The following is a 19,141-nucleotide window of genomic DNA, read 5'->3' on the forward strand; positions in this document are numbered from 1 at the left end:
GTGTAAAAGCAGAAGAGGTTTTAAAGAAAATGGAGGTTAAGGCAAAATCTATGCAGACTGTCAAGGATTTTTTACAGGTTCAACCCCCTCGTTTCAGTAGAAATTGGCCAACCAAAAACTGGTCCTTTCCAGCTTCTGACAGACCACAGAGGGGCAAATACAGACGCCCAAGGGGCAGAGGTCAGCCACAAGGCTCTTACAAGCCTCGACAATGGGGTGCCACAACCCACAAAGGAGGAGAAGACAGGTCTCAAACTATCAGAAGGCAAACACAATGACTTACCCCTCAGACTGCCAAGCAACTCCCTCTTGGCAGCCCCCTTGGGAGGAAAACTAGCACTTTTTGCAGGCAACTGGCACATCATCACAAAAGACAAATGGGTCCTAAATATTGTATCTCAAGGATACAGTTTCCACTTCCACACTTTACCAAGGATAAAAGGAATGCCAAACCTGCCACCAAATCAATGGGCAGAGGCTCAAAGACAAATTACAGCTCTCGTGGACATGAGAGCCATTCAGCAGGTTCCTACACAGGAGCAAGGACAAGCATTTTACTCAAGACTCTTTCTGGTTCCCAGAAAGGACAAAGCCTGGAGACCCATTCTGGACCTTTCAATTTTAAACACATACCTGGAAGTACCCAAATTCAAGATGCTCACACTACAACAACTTCTTCCCATGCTGGGCAAGAAGGCTTGGCTAGTAACGTTGGACCTCAAGGAGGCATACCTGCATGTCCCTATCAGACAAAATTTCAGAAGATACCTCCGTTTTATAGCAGGTTCAACTCATTACCAATTCTCTGCACTGCCCTTTGCTTATCTACTGCGCCCAGGGTCTTCACAAAATGCCTGGCACCAGTAATTGCATACTGCAGACAAAGAGGAATTCAAATATATCCATATCTGGACGACTGCCTTATTCAAGCAGAAAGCAAGGACATTCTTTTACAGCATGTGGCATTTGTTAAAAACCTATTAAGTTGCCTAGGGTACACAGTAAATGAAAAGAAGTCAAAACTAGTGCCCTCACAAGACATAATATTCCTGGGTGCCAGCTTAAATACAATGGCCCAGATGGCTTATCTTATGCCAGACAAGCAAGGACAACTGACTCAATACTTCAAAATGATGACAACAAAAACCCAACTTCCTGCAAGAAAAATTCTGCAGGCCTTGGGATTCATGGCATCTTGCATACTACTAATACCATATGCCAAACTGCATATGAGGAAGTTACAATGGTACCTGAAAAGCGTATGGACTCCACAGCCACAGCTTGGAAACAATAATACCACTCATTCCCTGCCTTCAACAGGAGTTTCTATGGTGGGCACAGGCATGTCACCTCAACAAGGGTCAGCCTTTTACCTTACCCACAGCCAGGCAAACAATAACAGATGCTTCAGATTACGCCTGGGGAGCACACATGGCAGGACAGTGTATTCAGGGCAAATGGTCTGCAGATCAGATGCATCTACACATCAATCAAAAAAGATGTTAGCTGTACAAAATGCCCTAACAGCTTTCAAGGACCTCCTACATCCCGGACAACTACTAATAAAGACGGACAACACCACAGTGATGTGGTACATAAACAAACAAGGGGGCACACATTCCTACCCCCTATGCAGGCAAGCAATGACCTTGTGGAACACAGCACTGACCTACCAAGTTCAACTACAAGCACAATTCCTGCCAGGAAAGAAAAACACATTGGTAGACGACCTAAGCAGAAATATCATAGACCCTCATGAGTGGAAACTAGATCCGCAAGTATTTACAATGATAACTCAAAAATGGGGGAGCCCAGACATAGATCTGTTTGCCTCTCCCCAAAACTACCAACTACAGAAATTCTGCACAAGGACATACCACACACTAGCTTGGAAAGTGGACGCCCTCTCATTCAGTTGGAAAACATTAACAGTGTATGCCTTTCCCCCACTACCTCTCCTGGCAAAGGTGCTGCTGAAAGCCTGACTAGAGAGGCCACAAATGATACTCATTGCTCCAGACTGTCCACACCAACACTGGTATCCAATACTAAGGAACATGGCTCAAGGCCCACCATGGATTTTACCTCAAATTCCTCACCTGCTGACTCAGCAAAACAATCAGATTCTACACAGCCAGCTCAAGACTTTAAATCTGGCTGCATGGCAAATTACCTAAACAACCAGTCAACACTTCTCTCTAAAGCTGTTATGGATGTCATTCTGGAGGCCAGGAGGCCCAGCGCCAGGAAAACCTACTCAGACAAATGGAAAAGATTCTACGCCTGGAACCAGGCTAAAGGCCAAAATCCTATTGTCCCAAATATTCCTCAGATTCTGCAATACTTAACTGAGATGTTGCACAAAGGCCTTTCCTTTTCATCCATTAATATCGATGTCTCAGCTATTTCAGCTCATTACAACACGGATCCTCCTATATTTTTACATCCATTACTAAGACAGTACCTCAGAGGGGCTAAGAACATAAGACCGCCTCAGAGAGAACCAACACCAACTTGGGATCTCAATTTTGTTTTGGAAAAACTTACACTGCCGCCCTTTGAACCAGCTTTTACAGCTGATTTACAATTTCTATCATGGAAGACTGCCCTGCTGTTAGCAATAACTTCAGCACGAAGAGTCTCAGAGCTACAGGCCCTAATGGCAGTGGAGCCTTTCATCATTTTTCATCAAGACAGAGTCGCTTTACAAACTAACCCTTCGTTTATGCCAAAGGTGGTATCCAGTGTGGCTCTAAACCAAACCATTCATTTGCCCACCTTTTATCCAAACCCCCAGAATAAAGGAGAAAGGCTCCTACAGTCTTTGGACATTCATAGGCAACTGCATTTCTACTTAGATAAAACTAAGGCTTTCAGAAATTCTGACCAACTCTTTGTATCCTATGCTGCAGGATCACAAGGTAAGGCCATCTCAAAACAGACCATTTCAAAATGGATAGGACATTGTATCTGTTTCTGCTACACACACCATGTGAAACCAGTGCCTGGTAACATTAGGCCCCATTCCACCAGGGCTACAGCAACATCAACAGCCTTCCTCAGAGGGGTACCAACCAAGGATATTTTGGAGGCTGCAACTTGGAGTTCAGTGCACACCTTCACCAAGCACTACCACTTGACTCTATACTCAAAAAGCAGAGCTGGCTTTGCCACTGCAGTTCTGCAGGGCCTGCTAGCTTCTCCGAACCCTGTTTAGTACCACCGCCCAGCCTTAGCTTTGGGATTCAACCCAAGTGTGATGACTGCAGTAGTGTAACACGATGAACATAGTACAGTTTTGTACCTACCATAAATGTAGATGTTCGAGTGTTCACACTGCTGCAGTCCAGGCTACCCTCCCTCCATCCCCTCTGACCTAACTGGACTTATTTATGCCTTTCTATCCTGTACAACCTTTGTGGTGTATTTGCTTGTAACTGAAGGTATTCTTTTTATTTATGTTATATGTTTTATTAGCAATATGTATTGCCTACCAACTTGGGGGCACCTGACATCTGGGGCAAGAAAAACTGAAGAAAATGGCGTCGGATGCACTTTATATACCCCTGGCACACTGACGTCAGGGAAGAAGCGACAGCAACCAACACCGGACCAAGACTTTGGAACTCTGGCCGACTGCGGGACTGCCTGAAGGCAGGATAACCCAAGTGTGATGACTGCAGCAGTGTGAACACTTGAACATCTACATTTATGGTAGGTACAAAACTGTACTTTCCTGTATTTCAACGGAAAATGGAGAGAAGTAAGGGAGCATGAGAGTTGACTAGAAGAATCAAGAGTACATTGCAAATGAAGCGGAGGCAGGAGTTGGACAATGGAGAAGAACAGTAATAAAAGCAGTAACTTAATGTGGGATTACAATGCAGTAATTATATTTGTAAAATATGAAGGAATAAGAAAATCTGGAAATATTGGACTTTTTCAAAATGTGTTGGATTTTTGAGGGATGCTAATGTATATGCCCTACTTCATGTCATTAATGTTTGAAAATGCTTTAGAGAGGGGAGAAAACTAACTGTAAGTAAAGAAAACTTTCTTTTCTTAATTATTATTATTATTTATTTATTTATTGACATTTGTTAACCGGGTTTGTCCAACTGGGCTTGTGGCCCATTTTCAGTGGAGACCCCTAGGAGAAAAGCTCCAGTAATACATTTTAAAACAAATACAATTTTAAACAATATTGATATAATAGCAGTTATAGCAAAGTGATTCACATATGTTGGGTTACATGCATAAAGTTAAAGTTGCATTAAAAAGAAGCTAAGTAACAATGTTACATTGATATAGTTCAATAGGTCAACAATAAACATTTTTGTTTGTATAAAATTGTGCAAATGCGTAGTAGACACATTGGAGAGAGAGGTGTAATGAGGTACTAAGTATGGTCCTTTTGAGGTTACATAAAGGGAAGGAAGACTAGGTAGGGTCATGGCAAGTGCACATAGTACTGTATTTGTGGTGCATGGTTTTCTTTGCATGTTATTTCTAAGTGTAATGGGGATTTTAAACACATGTTTTTTTTTCCTTTTTCTCCCCTCTTCTCTCTTTCTTCTTGTACAGCTTTGAGAAATATAGAAAATGCAGTGATAAAAAGGAGCCTGATTAAAAAGGCATAACAAAGTTAAAATTAATTTGCTTTTTTTCATTCTTGGAGAAATTATTGGATTAAGGACCTTAGATTGATTAGTTTTAAGAGAGAGCAAGTAAATGAAAAATAATATTGAATATTATGATTCTTTTTTCTAGCAAATGCATGTATACTAAGTAGCAATTCTGCAGCTGGTCTTCATGTCTCCATGGAGACAATCTGATAAAGAGAAACCGGAGACAGTTTGGTGGAAGGGGATTGGCTGAGGGAAAAGAAAAGAAGGAAAAGAGAAATTGACTAGGACATAATTTTCTCTGAAAACAATCGGGGGTGGGGGTTCCCAGCTGTGAAAGCTTTAAATATAATACAAAAACAATTAGTAAAGTTTTCTTAGTTTTTTTTAAATGCAATGGGGATACTAATGTAAACAGGTGCATTTTTGTTTTGTTTTGTTTTTTTGTTTGTTTTTCTTTCTTTTTCTTCAGTTTTAAGAAATTTAGGTATTGCAGTAAAAAAAAAAGGAAGAGGAGGGAGGAGTTTGGGGAAGGATCCGGTTAAGAGAGTATGACAGAAGAAAACTCACTGTGCTTTTCCCCATGCTTGCATAGGGAAATGACTATGTTAAGACCCTAGGCATTGTCCAATAACAAGTTCATTACAAAGCATTTAAATGAAAAAGAATATTGAATACTACAAGACTTTTTTCTGGTAAAAAAGGTACCCTTAGCAGTTTTGTGTCCTGTTTGCATGTCACTAGAAGATAATTTGATAAAGAGAAATGGCTTGGAGAAAATATTTACTGAAAGCATTCAGGTGTTTTGTCAGCTGGGAGAGCTATAAAGATAGACAAAATCAAATAGCACTTACTAATAGCACTGGCTGTACCATGCGTCTTAGCATGACTAACTTTTCTTTTTGGTTAACTGTAGCCTGTCTGTGTGGCTATCAGCTTAGAACTTTTGTTCTTATTAGGAAGCAAAAAGTTCAGTATTTGAAGATGTACATAGTTTTGTTGTTATTATGTTAATAGGTTTTAATGGGGGTGGGGGTTGGAGGGAGCTTGTTTGCTCTGTTTGAGGGTTTTCAAAAAAAAAAGTTATATAAGATGTGGAACAGGCACAAATGGATATGACAAGAAACAACTGTATAAAAGACCAACCTGCCGAACTATATATGCATGTAACATAAAAGTTAGAACTAGACATTTATCAAAAAAAACAGCTATACATAAAAAGTGGTAATAATAACTATATAAGGAAATTGTGTTTTCTGTAATGTCTTTCAATCTGAGCGGTCTTGGAGATAAATATAAAGAAATAAAGAGTACTGAACTATATTAAAAAATACAAAATGCAAATAACTTTGCTATAGGCGACACACCTGAAAAAATCTGAACATTTGAATTTGATAAAGAAGGTTTTCAGGATGATTATTCAGTGGAATATCTGAGGCAAAGGAAAAGAGTAGTACTTGCATTAATTGCAAGAGAACCTCCAATAGTGATAGAAGAGGAAAAAAATAATAATTGAAGATAAGTAGTACTAAGGGGCTACTGGCTAGGGAGGAGGAGTACAATGGCATGTATTTACATTTCACCTAAAACGGCTATAAAGGAGGTTAAAAAAATTCTGGTAGAAAATCAGCTTTCATCAAGGAATGTTACTTATAAATGGAGATTGGAATTTGGTTTGCAACAGTGAAGATGCGTCTGGGGGCCTAGAAGGGAAAATATAAAAAAGGAGGGTAGATTTTTGATGACATTTATGAAAATGTTTGGCATGGAAGATGCGAATTCAGTACAAGGAGTTCAGAGTGAATTTATATATTATTCACTGAGATATAAAGACTGAGCTAGGCTAGATAGATTGTATATCTCACAGGAACATGTGCATTTAATTGAAGGTCTTGAAACGTACCCAATAACTATTTCAGATCATTTGCCAATAATAACTAAAAAAAAACAAGGGTAATGAAATAAAAATGAGACACTGGTGCTTTCCCACTTATCGGTTAAAAAGAGGGGAATTTAAGGAATGGGTTTTGGAATTAATTCAAGAGCTACTAGAGAAGATAGAATTTTATTCTGAAAATATAGCTAGGGAATGGGATAAAATTAAAGTGGAGTTTAAAGCTAGGGTGGAAACAAAAGAAAGAGAGATATGGTTAAGACGTTACAAGAATTATTTAAAGGGACTGACAAATATTAAAAGTATTGCAAAATTGGGTGAATCTGTCAGAACAAGAAAATGAGCAACTGCAGAATGCTAAATGGAAAATAAGGGATTACCTCAGTAATATGTATGAGTTTAGAAAGATTGCTGTTAAGCAACTGTTTTTTGATAATAATTCTAGAGCACAAAAACTTTTAGCACAATGACTCAGGCAACAGAAAGTGGAAAGGGTTGTCAACAAATTTAGGGAGCCTGTAACAAGGCAGATAACAAGAGATCCTGTAGATGTATTAGAAATATTTCAGAAATTTTATGAAAGTTTGTATAAAGCACAGAAATATGGAAATCAAGAAAACGTACAAATGGAAATGTCTATGGAAGAATTAAATATACCAAGGTTAGTGGTAGATGAGGCTGAATTACTAATACTTAGCCATTTTTATCTTATCTCTTCCTATCCTATGTATAACCAATCTACAGGAAAGTCCCCACGAGTAGGTGGTATTCCTGTAGAAGTTTGGAAGCTAGGAGGGAAAATGATGGACGAGAAATAGCAGCATCCTGGAAGAAGATGATGGTAATAGTAATACCTAAAGAGGGTAAAGATCCATCAGATCCCGCTTCATACAAGCCCATTTCCATATTAAAACATGATTATAAAGTGTTTGTGTGTATAATGGTTAAAGGAATGGCAAAAGTGATAACAAAATTGATAGATAAGGATTGGTTTTGTGGAGGGGAGGCAAACATTTGACAATATTAACAGAACATTGATGATCCAGAGGGAAGCAGAATGTAAGAAAATACTACTTTTATAGGTGGATCTTTATGCAGAGAAAGCATTTGACAGAGTAGACTGGGACTTCATAAGCAGGGCAATGGAAACATTTGCTTTCCCTGACACAATTATAAGATTGATTAGAAGTATATATGAGGGATCGGAGGTACAAGGCAGGGTTGTCCGCTTTCCCCTTTGTTGTTTGGGGTCTATATTAAAAGACCGAAGAGGTATTTCAGCGAACACCTCTTGGTCGACACGTAATGAGCGAACGCTCTAAAACGCGAACACTCAAAACAGTGGTTTCTTTCCCTTGGAAAGAAACCACTAGCACAAACACACGCACACACACACACACACACACACACACACACTTTAAAACATAACAACGTGGGGGGCTTCACCCCTCCCACAGCCTCCTAACTAAATATACCAACTCCGAGATTGCACTACAGTGAGGAAAGGGGCGAACACATGGGGATGGCTAAGCAATTTCTTTCCCAGGGAAATAAATCTCTGTTTTGAGTGTTCACGTTTTAGTGCGTTCACTCATTACGTGTCGACCAAGAGTTGTTCGCTGAAACACCTCTTCGGTCTTTTAATATAGACCCGTTGTTTGCATTATATTTAGAGCCCTTGGCAAAGAAAATAAGGGACTCAGAAATTCTAGGATGTACTTGGTATGGTAGCTAGGAAAAGCTGTCTCTTTTTGCAGATATTATTTTATACATGACAAAACCAGAAAGGGACAATGTTAAGTTGTCAATCTCGCCTTCATTCTTGCTTGATGGGTTCGGAGCCGATGCCTCGGCTCCGACTCGGCACTTGCTAAGCTCGAGAGTCACTTTTACCAGCTCGAGGCAGCCCCATATCCCATGATGCAAGGCGGTAAGTACCCAGATCTCGTTTTTCGCTTATGAGGTCCTCCTTTGCCAGCTCCTGGTAAGTGATTCACTTTTGAATATTTAAGCCCCTTTTCTTAAAAAAACCCTTAATTATTAGTTATTAGTTAATTTTTTACATTTTGTGACAGAAAATCCCTGTCTTTTCTAATTTATTTTAGTCAAACTTTACCCATCCCATCCCTCCCTGTTAGGGTGTGTGTGTTTTTATACAAATACCTTTTGGTATTTTATTTAAGTTAATTTTGACTGGTGTGTGTGTGTGTTTGTGTTAAGCACCATGTCAAAGGAGAGGGTCTCAGGTTTAGTGTGACTCGTGCTGTCAGAAAATGTCTCTGACAGACGGTCACACTTCTTTTGTATTGCCTGGGGCCTCTTCACCTGCAGGACTCCTGTGCTATTTGTCATTCCTTCAGCCAGAGAGTCCTGCAGGAAAGACGCAACAAACTGATCCTTAGGGGCCTTCTTGCCGGAGGGCTCTGGCTAAGTCGGCTCCATCTAAATCAGTTAAATCTTCCAAGGCCCAGGCTTCTGTGTCTAAGCCTGCGTCTTCTCGCCCACTTCGTTCAGTCGAGAGATCTCCGGCTGGAGCCGATTCTGGCTTAACAGCCTTCGGCACCGATGGCTATCGGTGCCGATCTGTATCGACACTTCGTGTCGGCCCGATCGGTTCCGACACCCATGTGGCATCGGTGTCGGCCCGATCGGCTCCGACACCGTTACTTTGGTGGCTGTATCGGCTGGAGCCGATACATCGAGCTTCCTGTCGGCTCCGAAGTCGGCTCCGACAGGATCTATAGTATCGGCTCCGATGGCTCATTCCAGGAAGAGGTTGAGGTCTCCTTCCTTGGAGCCGATACTTTCGCCCGCTTCACCTCTTCTTCGAACGGAGCCATCGGAGCCGATCTTCAAGGTCATCCAGACTGTCAGATCATGACCTAGAGAGTGGTCAGTAGATTACTTAAGTCACAGGTACTGGCCCAAATGTTACATAGTCCGTCTCAACAGGCGACTGTTGGTCCACACCCGTTACAGTTCCTCCTTCAACTCTACCCCAGAGCTTGGAGTTGGAGTCTTCGAATGGTTACTGCTACGGCTGGAGGACGGATACCCCTTCTGTTCCTTCAGCCTCTACTCTTATCTCCTCTTGAGACCTTCCTTAGAGGGATTCGTGGTCGGGCTTCCATGGTCTCCTCCGAGGGGTGAGTGGCATCGGACCCTTGTCCAACCCGCTCTTCCCCTTGGAGCCTCGGACTTGGTGAGCTCGGCTCCGACATCTGCCTCGAGACTTCCCTTCGGTGGTCCCTGGAGTTCCTAGCTCTTGGAGCGGGTTCTCTCGGACCTGCCTGGGAGGAGCATTCGAGGTGATGAAGAGTGTACTGGCCACTGGTATCAGTCAGCAGTCTGTTCCGTAGCTCCTCCCTCTATAGTACCTGTTGACATCTCTGCCACTTCTCTTGCTACAGGACCCAGAGATCCTCCGCCTCAGGTTTCCCCATTGGGAATTTCCCCTCTTCCGAGGATTCTCCTGATGTTTCGGGAGATCCTCCTAGGAAGAGGACTTGTAAGAGGAAGCATGTAGACTCCCGAGTCTGTCACTGGATACTGACTTTGATGAGTCAGAGGGATCCCCTAGATCCCCTCTGAGGATGTCTCCTTCTCAGACATCCTAGAACTCCTGAAACAGAGGGAAACTGGCCCACCAACAATCCCTCTGAGGATGAGTCAGTATACCTAGAGGCGTTTGGATCTCGGCCCTCCACCTCCTGGGTGTCTCCGCCTTCGACCCCTTATGCAGGTTATTGCAGTGGGCAGCTCCTGACTCTGTAGAGCCAGTCCCTAGGAGGCCTTCAAAATTTATCACTGCCCGTGTGACAAGCAATTCCTCACTAAGGGTGTCCCCTGGTGCCATGGTGGTGGCTGCGGCCACCAAAAAGGAACTTGCAGAACCTTCCGTGCCAATTCATCCACCTAATAAAGACTTTAGGACCATGGATAGGTACGGTAAGCGGATGTTTTCCTCAGCGACCTTTGCTATGCTCGCTGAATTACCTATGTCACTTCACCAGACTCCAGAGGGATATCCTTAAGGAGCTGGTTGAAGTAGTTCAGGATCCTACAGCTGCAGGGGCTCAAGAAAAATTGCTTCGCAGCTAGGAACCCTCAATTCCATTGCAAACTCCTCCATGCGGCTAATATCTTATGCTGCGGATGGAGTAGAGCCGCAGGTACAGGTGTGGCTCTTAGACGCCAAGCCTGGATGCGGCTATGTGATTTTATGGATCCCTTTAAGGCCCTTCACAAATTCTCCCTTTGATGGGTCAGCTTTGTTTGGCCCTCAGGTGAAGGAAACCTTGACCAGGTGCGAACAGGACGGCAAGACTCTTTCTGCTGTTGGAGTCCGTTTTCCACCCCTTCTAGACCTTATCCCAAAGGACAGAAAGGTGGGAAAATGTGGTTCCGTAAATCCCAAGGAGTCACGCGGATTCACGTGGTCAGTTTACCCCTAGAGGCAGAGGGGTAACAACAACAGACGCTCTAGAGGCAGAGGGGTCCAAAACCAGGGAAACAGGGAGCCTCTCTGACAAGCCCTTTCAGCATCCCTGAGGTGTTGCCCGGCTGTCCCTCCTTGGAGGCAGTCGGGGAAGATTATCACTGTACCCAGAAGCCTGGCATTCCCTCACTCAAGACAGATGGGTACAGTCGATCATATCCAAGGGTTACATAATTCCTTTCGAGGAAAGTCCCTTCCCTCAAGTTCCCTTCCAGACGTACCACCCGGTCTAAGGGAGGTTGCAGAGTTAGAAGTCTCAAACTACTGCAAAAGAGCCATTCAGCCAGTTACAATAGACCATTCAGAGCCGGAATCTACTCAAGGTTCTTTTTGGTCCCCAAAAGACGGGAGACTGGAGACCAATATTGGATCTCAGCAGACTCAACAAGTCTGTCAGGAAGACAAGATTCGAATGGTCACTCTTCAGTCAATTCTGCCCTTCTTACAGAAGGACAACTGTATGTGCTCAATAGATCTTCAGGATGCGTACTATCACATCAAAATTCACAGACGCCCAGGAGATTTCTCCGCTGGCTGGGGTCCAGTCATTTCCAGTTCAGAGCCCTGCCCTTTGGTCTCACCACAGCCCCCAGAGTGTGCACCAAATGCATGGCAGTGGTCACGGCTCACCTGAGACGCCAAGGATTCCAGGTGTTTCCGTATCTCGACGACTGGCTCCTGTCAGCCACCACCAGGCATCAGCTTATACAAGCCAGGGATTACACAATAGACCTTTGTTCTCATTTGGGCATCTCAATCAACTTGAAAAGTCATCCTTATCGCCCTGCCAGTCTATTACCTTCATAGGCAAACTTAAACACTGTTTGGATGTCAGCTACCCTTACAGATCAAAGAGTTTCAGACATTCAGAGTCATGTCAGGATCATTCTGGCCAGCAAGAAAGTACAGGCCAGAATGGTTCTAAAGGTATTAGGTCTCATGGCTGCGCCATTACTCTTCTTCCCTGGCTCGATTCTACATGCGCCTTCTTCAGTGGATGCTGTTCACACAATGGTCATACCAGCAACTTCCAATCGTCACCAGATTCTGGTGACACAGACATGCAAAGAGCATCTTGCTTGGTGGATCACATCGCCTCAGGTTCACCAAGGCAGGTACTTTGTACCCCATCCCCGATAGCCACTGTCACCACGGATGCCTCCTGATCGGGTGGGGGTCATTATCAGGGCAGGATGGTTCATGGTGCGTGGCAGCCGCTCGAGTACCATCTGCACATAAATGTCCTGGAGATGAGAGCAGTGCTTTTAACGTTGCAAGCCCTCAACGACTTTCTTCCCGTAGGGACAATTGCAGTCCACACAGACAACATGTCTGTAGTTTGGTATATCAACAAACAGGGCGGAACCAAGTCCTACCCCTTGTGTCGAGAAGCTCAGACTATGGCAATGGGCGATCTCCTCTCATCGGTTTCTGGTAGCAACGCATATCCCTGGGAAAACCAACATTGTAGCGGACAGATTGAGCAGAGCTATTCTCATGCCTCACGAGTGGTCTCTCAAGCAATCTATAGCGGAAGAGATTTTTCTGGAATGGGGTCGTCCATGTTGTGATCTTTTTGCTACTCCCCAAAACAGCAAATGCCCAGACTTCTTCAGCCTCTTACCTCTATCAGGCCATCCCCAAGAGACGCTCTGACCCAGGATTGGCCCCAGGGACTTCTTTATGCCTTCCTCCATTTCCTCTGATCCCTCAGGTGATCCAGAAAGCTACCGTTTTGAGAGCCAAATTGATTCTCATTGCCCCTTACTGGCCTCGACAAGTTTGGTTCCCGTTCCTCCATCATCACCTTTTGGTGCAGCCGTGGCATCTGGACCCAGTGCCAGATCTTCTGATTCACCAATCGGGTCAGCTGCACCAGTCAATCCCTTCTCTCAACCTCACAGCATGGTTGCTCCACTTCCTTCCTTAGCCAGGCTTCCTTTGATCTCTAACCCAGTTAGAGACATCATAGTAGCTTCGCTAAAATCCTCTACCAGGAAGATTTATACAAGCAAATGGAAACGTTTCTGTTATTGGGCTAAGGCCCAGAATATTGATCCTTTTACTGCCCCTGTTCAGGCAGTCCTGGACTTCTTAGCAGAGATTTTTCATGCAGGCTCCTCTTCTTCCACAGTCAGAGTTCAGTTGGCTGCTATTTCCAATTTTCATGTCGGGATAGCAGATCATAATATTATGTCCCATAGGCTCTGCAGGGCCTTCTTGAAAGGAATTTTCCTACTAAAGCCTCCAATCAGGAATCCTCCTCCTCAGTGGGATCTAAATTTAGTGCTGACATCCTTGATTCTTCCCCCCTTCGAGCCAGCTGTTTCTTGTTCCCTGAAATATCTTTCTTGGAAAACTTTATTCCTAGTGGCTATTACATCTGCCAGGAGGGTGTCTGAACTTCATGCTCTTTCGGTTCGACCCCTATTTGGTTTTTCACAAAGACAGAGTATCTTTGAGAACTAACCCAACCTTTTACCTAAGGTCGCTTCAAAGAACAATTTGAATCAATCCATTGATCTCCTGTATTTTTCCTAACTATTCAGATAGAGCTGAACAAAAGCTACATTATCTTGATGTCCACCGTCAACTTAGATATTATTTGGACAGAACAAAAAATTTAGAAAATCTGATCAACTTTTGTTTCCTATGCGGATAATAAAAGGCCTTCCTGTTTCTAAAGTGACCTTGTCCAGATGGCTTTCTTCGTCATCTCTGAAATTTATCGCTCAGGGGAAAACAGCTGTGCTCAAAACCTAAAGCACATTCAACTAGGAGCTTAGCTACTTCTACAGCTTTTCAAGCTAGACTTCCTTTGGACACTATTTGTGCAGCTGCCACTTGGGCTACTCCTCACACTTTTGTTTCCCATTACAAATTGGACTTGGCCTCCAGGGACAGAGCCAGTTTTGGCTCTACAGTCCTCAAGAGTTTGTTCCATTGAGCCACCCAGGATAGAGGTGCTAGGACGTGGTCCCATCAAGCAAGAATGAAGAGATTGACAACTTAACATTAAGAAGTTATGTACCTACCATAACATTCCATGTTAGTTGTCTTCTCGCCTTCTTTCTTGACCTCCGTCCTTCCCCCTGGCCTGGACAGACCTTGTTATCAGAAACTGTTATGCTGAAGACCATTCAGACCTGGTCCTTCTTCCATCTGTAAGTTTTCTTTCTTCCTTTGGGAAGTATTTTATGCTTGGTGCTATTGCCCTTTGTCAGCAAACGAGATCTGGGTACTTACCGCCTTGCATCATGGGATATGGGGCTGCCTCGAGCTGGTAAAAGTGACTCTCGAGCTTAGCAAGTGCCGAGTCGGAGCCGAGGGATCGGCTCCGAACCCATCAAGCAAGAAAGAAGGCGAGAGAAGACAACTAACATGGAACGTTATGGTAGGTACATAACTTCTTATTTACAGTGTTGTGGAACAATTTAAGACAGTTTCATATCTTCTCAGGATACAAAATTAATGAAGCTAAAACAAAGGCAATAGCTGTAAATTATTTACCCACACACAAATTGGTCCAACAATATCCATATTTATGGAGACATGATAAAATGAAGTATTTAGGAGTATGGATTGGAAATGACTATGTTATTGCAGCTAAGGATATGTGGGAGGAGGCTGAACAGAAGATGATACAAAAATTGAGAAACTGGAAGCTTTGTTATATGGATATGGATACTAAGATACAAGCCATTAAAATGTTTTTAGTCCCTATAGTCTTATACACAGGTCAGGCATATTTTTTATCAACCAGAGGAGAATATGTGGATAGCAATTTAAAAGTAGTTGAAGAATTTTATATGGGAAGGGAAGACAGCAAGGGTGAAGTGGTTTAAGCTGATACTGCCAACAGAACAAGGCTGACTAGGATTACTCAATACTTCCAACAGAACAAGGCTGACTAGGCTTACCCAATTTGAGGGGGTATTTTAGAAACACAGTTAAGGCTCTTATACATAGTACAAGCAGAAAACTATAATTGAAAGTTGAAAGGAATGATGATATAGGGAGGAAGCTCAAGAAATAAGGAGAGATTGGGATTTTGGATGCAGACTCATACGGAGAACAACAAAATATCATACAGAGTATTATATTCATAAAATAGCAGGGAGTATTCTAAGAACTAACCCAGCACATGAATGGAGAAAAGAGATTCTGCCGATAGGGGTGACTGTGGTTAGGGATACAGGTAATGGGCAAGAGGGGTCTGAAATTTATTAGAGAAAACTGAAAAAGGAACCAAGATATTGGGAACAAGTAAAGTAGAAAGGAAAAGATAATAGAATGGGAAGAGGCCAAGAATTTATTTGGATTGCAGGTTAGAGATTGCCTTCCCTATCAAGGATTGATATCAGAGTATAGCAAAGAGAAAGAAATGGGGGAGGTCCTAAATGAAAGACCAGAACTAATAGAGTTTTTAAAAGAATCTACAACAGAAGCTGCAGTTAAAGGAATAATTAGTAAAGCATATAAAATATTGCATGATAATTATAAGACTCAGAGGAGCTTAGAAAGGTTTGGGAAGAGAGAATGGATAAGCAAGTTGGAGACAATGAGGGGATATATGCGTATATCTTCCAAATATGCAACAAAGTCTAGAAGATTTACGGTCTTTGTCTGGAAGTGTTTACATGGGTATTTTTATACCTCAAGTAGACGCCAAAGAATTTTTCCTCAGGTGGATAGCAAATGTTGGGGGTGTGACAGGCAAGAAAGAGGTGGCCAGGAGCATATTTTTTAGGAGTGTAATGTGCTAGCATACATTAGAGATTCCCTGCAGACCGCTCTGTCGGAGATGCTGGGTGAGTGGATTGGACTGACTGGCGAGATGATTTTTTTGAGTTATGCTGTAGAATTGGAATTGCCTAGACATAGCACAGCTTTGCCGAGTCTAATTATAGTGGCTGCTAAAAAAGCATTTACTAGAAAATGGGAATTAGTATAAACCATTTTTACTGGAAGTAGTGAATATAGTAACAGAGAGGAAACAACTGGAATTGGGATCTGTAGAAAAGGGAGGAAGCAAACTGCATAGGAAAAATGGGAATTGTGCAAACAATATATGCAGAGAAGGAACGAGTTTTAAGAGGAAAGATTTGAATGAGCCACATAATCCTTAACTGACAATGCCTGGATAGATTTTAAGTGATGTATAATGTTTGCAACTACAGTTGTTTCAATGGTGTCTGTAATGTATAATGTTTGCAACTAAAGTGGTGTCACATTGTTTTTCATTTATATAAAAGTAAGATTACCGATGGCATATCTTCTTGTTCTTTTGGCTGCTCCCGTTAGGGGTCGCCAGAGCAGATCAGCTGTTTCCATTTCTTCCTGTCCTCTGCATCTTGCTCTGTCACACCAACCACCTGCATGTCCCCTGTCACCACATCCATAAACCTTATATTAGGCCTTCCTCTTTTCCTGTTACCTGGCAGCTTCATCCTTAGCGTCTTTTTCCCAATGTACTCTGCATCCCTCCTCAGCACATGTCCAAACCAACATAATCTTGCCTCTCTGGCTTTGTCTCCAAACCTTCCAACCTAGGCTGTCCCTCTAATATACTTATTCCTAATCCTGTCCATCATTGTCACACCCAGTGCAAATCTTAACATCTTCAACTCTGCCACGTCAAGCTCTGACTCCTGCCTTTTTGTCAATGCCACTGTCTCCAACCCGTATAACATAGCTGGTCTCACTACCCTCTTGTAGACCTTCCCTTTCACTGTTACTGGTACTCGTCTGTCACAAATCACTCCTGACACTCTTCTCCACCCACTCCATCCTGCCTGCACTCTCTTCTTCACCTCTCTTCCACACTCACCATTACTCTGAACTGTTAATCCCAAGTACTTAAACTCATCCACCTTCGCCACCTCTACTCCCTGCATCCTCATCATTCCTGTATCTTCCCTCTCATTCACACACACATATATTCTGTCTTAGTCCTGCTGACCTTCATTCCTCTTCTCTCTAGAGCATATCTCCACCTCTTCAGGGTCTCCTCCACCTGTTCCCTACTCTCACTACAGATCACAATGTCATCTGCAAACATCATAGTCCATGGGGACTCCTGTCTTATCTCGTCAGTCAACCTGTCCATCACCATTGTAAATAAGAAAGGGCTCAGAGCTGATCCTTGATGTAATCCCACCTCCATCTTAAACGCATCCGTCACTCCCACCGCAGACCTCACCGCTGTCACACTACCCTCGTACATATCCTGTACCACTCTTACATACTTCTCTGACACTCCCGACTTCCTCATACAATACCACAACTCCTCTCTAAGCACCCTTTCATATGCTTTCTCTAAATCCACAAAGACACAATGCAACTCCTTCTGACCTTCTCTGTACTTCTCCATCAACACTATCAGAGCAAACATCACATCTGTAGTGCTCTTTCCTGGCATGAAACCGTACTGCTGATCACTAATCATCACCTCCCTTCTTAACCTAGCTTCCACTACTCTTTCCCATAACTTCGTGCTGTGACTGATCAGTTTAATCCCTCTGTAGTTACTACAGCTCTGCACATCACCCTTATTCTTAAAAATTGGTACCAAAACACTTTTTCTCCATTCCTCAGGCATCCTCTCACTTTCCAAGATTTCATTAAACAATCTAGTTAAAAACTCCACTGCCATTTCACCTAAATACCTCCATACTTCCACAGGTATGTCATCTGGACCAACAGCTTTTCCGTTCTTCATCCTCTTCATAGCTATCCTTACTTCCTTCTTGTTAATCCACTGCACTTCATGATTCACTATCCTCACATCATCCAACCTTCTCTCCCTCTCATTCTCTTCATTCATCAACCCCTCAAAGTATTCTTTCAATCTGCTCAACACACTCTCCTCACTTGTGAGTATGTTTCCCTCATTATCCTTTATCACCCTTACCTGCTGCACATCTTTACAAGCTCGATCCCTCTGTCTAGCCAATTGGTACAGGTCCTTTTCTCCCTCCTTAGTGTCCAACCTTTTATACAACTCTTCATACACCTTATCCTTCGCCACCTCTGTCTTTGCCATGCACCTCACCTCCTTATACTCTTGTCTACTTTCTTCATCTCTTTGACAATCCCACTTCTTCTTCGCCAACCTCTTACTCTGTATACTCTCCTGTACTTCTTCATTCCACCACCAGGTCTCCTTGTCCTCCTTCCTCTTTCGAGATGTCACACCAAGCACCTTACTAGCCATCTCTTTCTAGCTCTGCTGTAGTTACCCAGCTATTCGGTAACTCTTCACTGCCACCCAGTGCCTGTCACTCATTGACGCCTCCAGGTGCATCTGCAGTTATCTCCTATTGCTCCTCTAGGCATCAAATATTGCTTGTTTATATTTGCATTAATAATTCCAAAACCATGCCCTATACGAGGTATCAGAATATTTTATCTTGAAGCATACATGATGGCAAACACAATTGTATTGATATTTGCCCTATGTCAGTGAGTATTTGTTAGAATTGTAAGGTGATAACTTTATTTTTTAAAGCCTCAAGCCACACCCACTAGGAGTTAAAGGTGCATAATCAAAAGAGCTGTACTGGACGGAATGAGTTCCTGAACATCGCCTCACAATTACCCTTTTTCAATTTTCACCATTTGATCTTTCGTGCTGCCCTCACACTCATCCTCCTCTTCTTGATCACCAATGTCGTCCTACAAACCACCACCATCCTATGCTGCATAACTACACTTTCCCCTGCCACAACTTTACAGTTTCCAATCTCCTTCAGACTGGCCCTTCTACATAAGATATAATCCACCTGTGTGCATCTTCCTCCACTCTTGTATATCACCCTATGCTCCTCCCTCTTGTTAAAATACGTATTCATCATAGACATGTCCATCCTTTTCGCAAAATCCACTACCATCTGACCTTCTGCATTCCTTTGCTTAACACCATACCTACCCATCACTTCCTCATCCCCTCTTTTCCTTCACCAACATGCCCATTGAAATCTGCTCCAATCACCAGTTTCTCATCCTTGGGTACAGTCATCACCAGTTCATCCAACTCGCTCCAAAATTTTTCTTTCTCATCTATCGCACACCCAGCTTGTGGAGCATATGCGCTAACAACATTTATCATTACACCATCAATTT

General features: G+C 42.9%; 1 protein-coding gene across 1 annotated transcript in view; it reads left to right on the forward strand.

Annotated features, from left to right (window-relative positions):
• Positions 1 to 19,141, forward strand: part of CHAC2 (ChaC glutathione specific gamma-glutamylcyclotransferase 2) — a 319,548-nt gene that overhangs the window by 299,141 nt on the left and 1,266 nt on the right. The gene's annotated exons all lie outside the window — the stretch shown is intronic.

Source organism: Protopterus annectens, chromosome 1.part2 (genome assembly GCF_019279795.1).
Source record: "Protopterus annectens isolate FY-2018-M chromosome 1.part2, PAN1.0, whole genome shotgun sequence".
Taxonomy (NCBI): Eukaryota; Metazoa; Chordata; order Ceratodontiformes; family Protopteridae; genus Protopterus; species Protopterus annectens.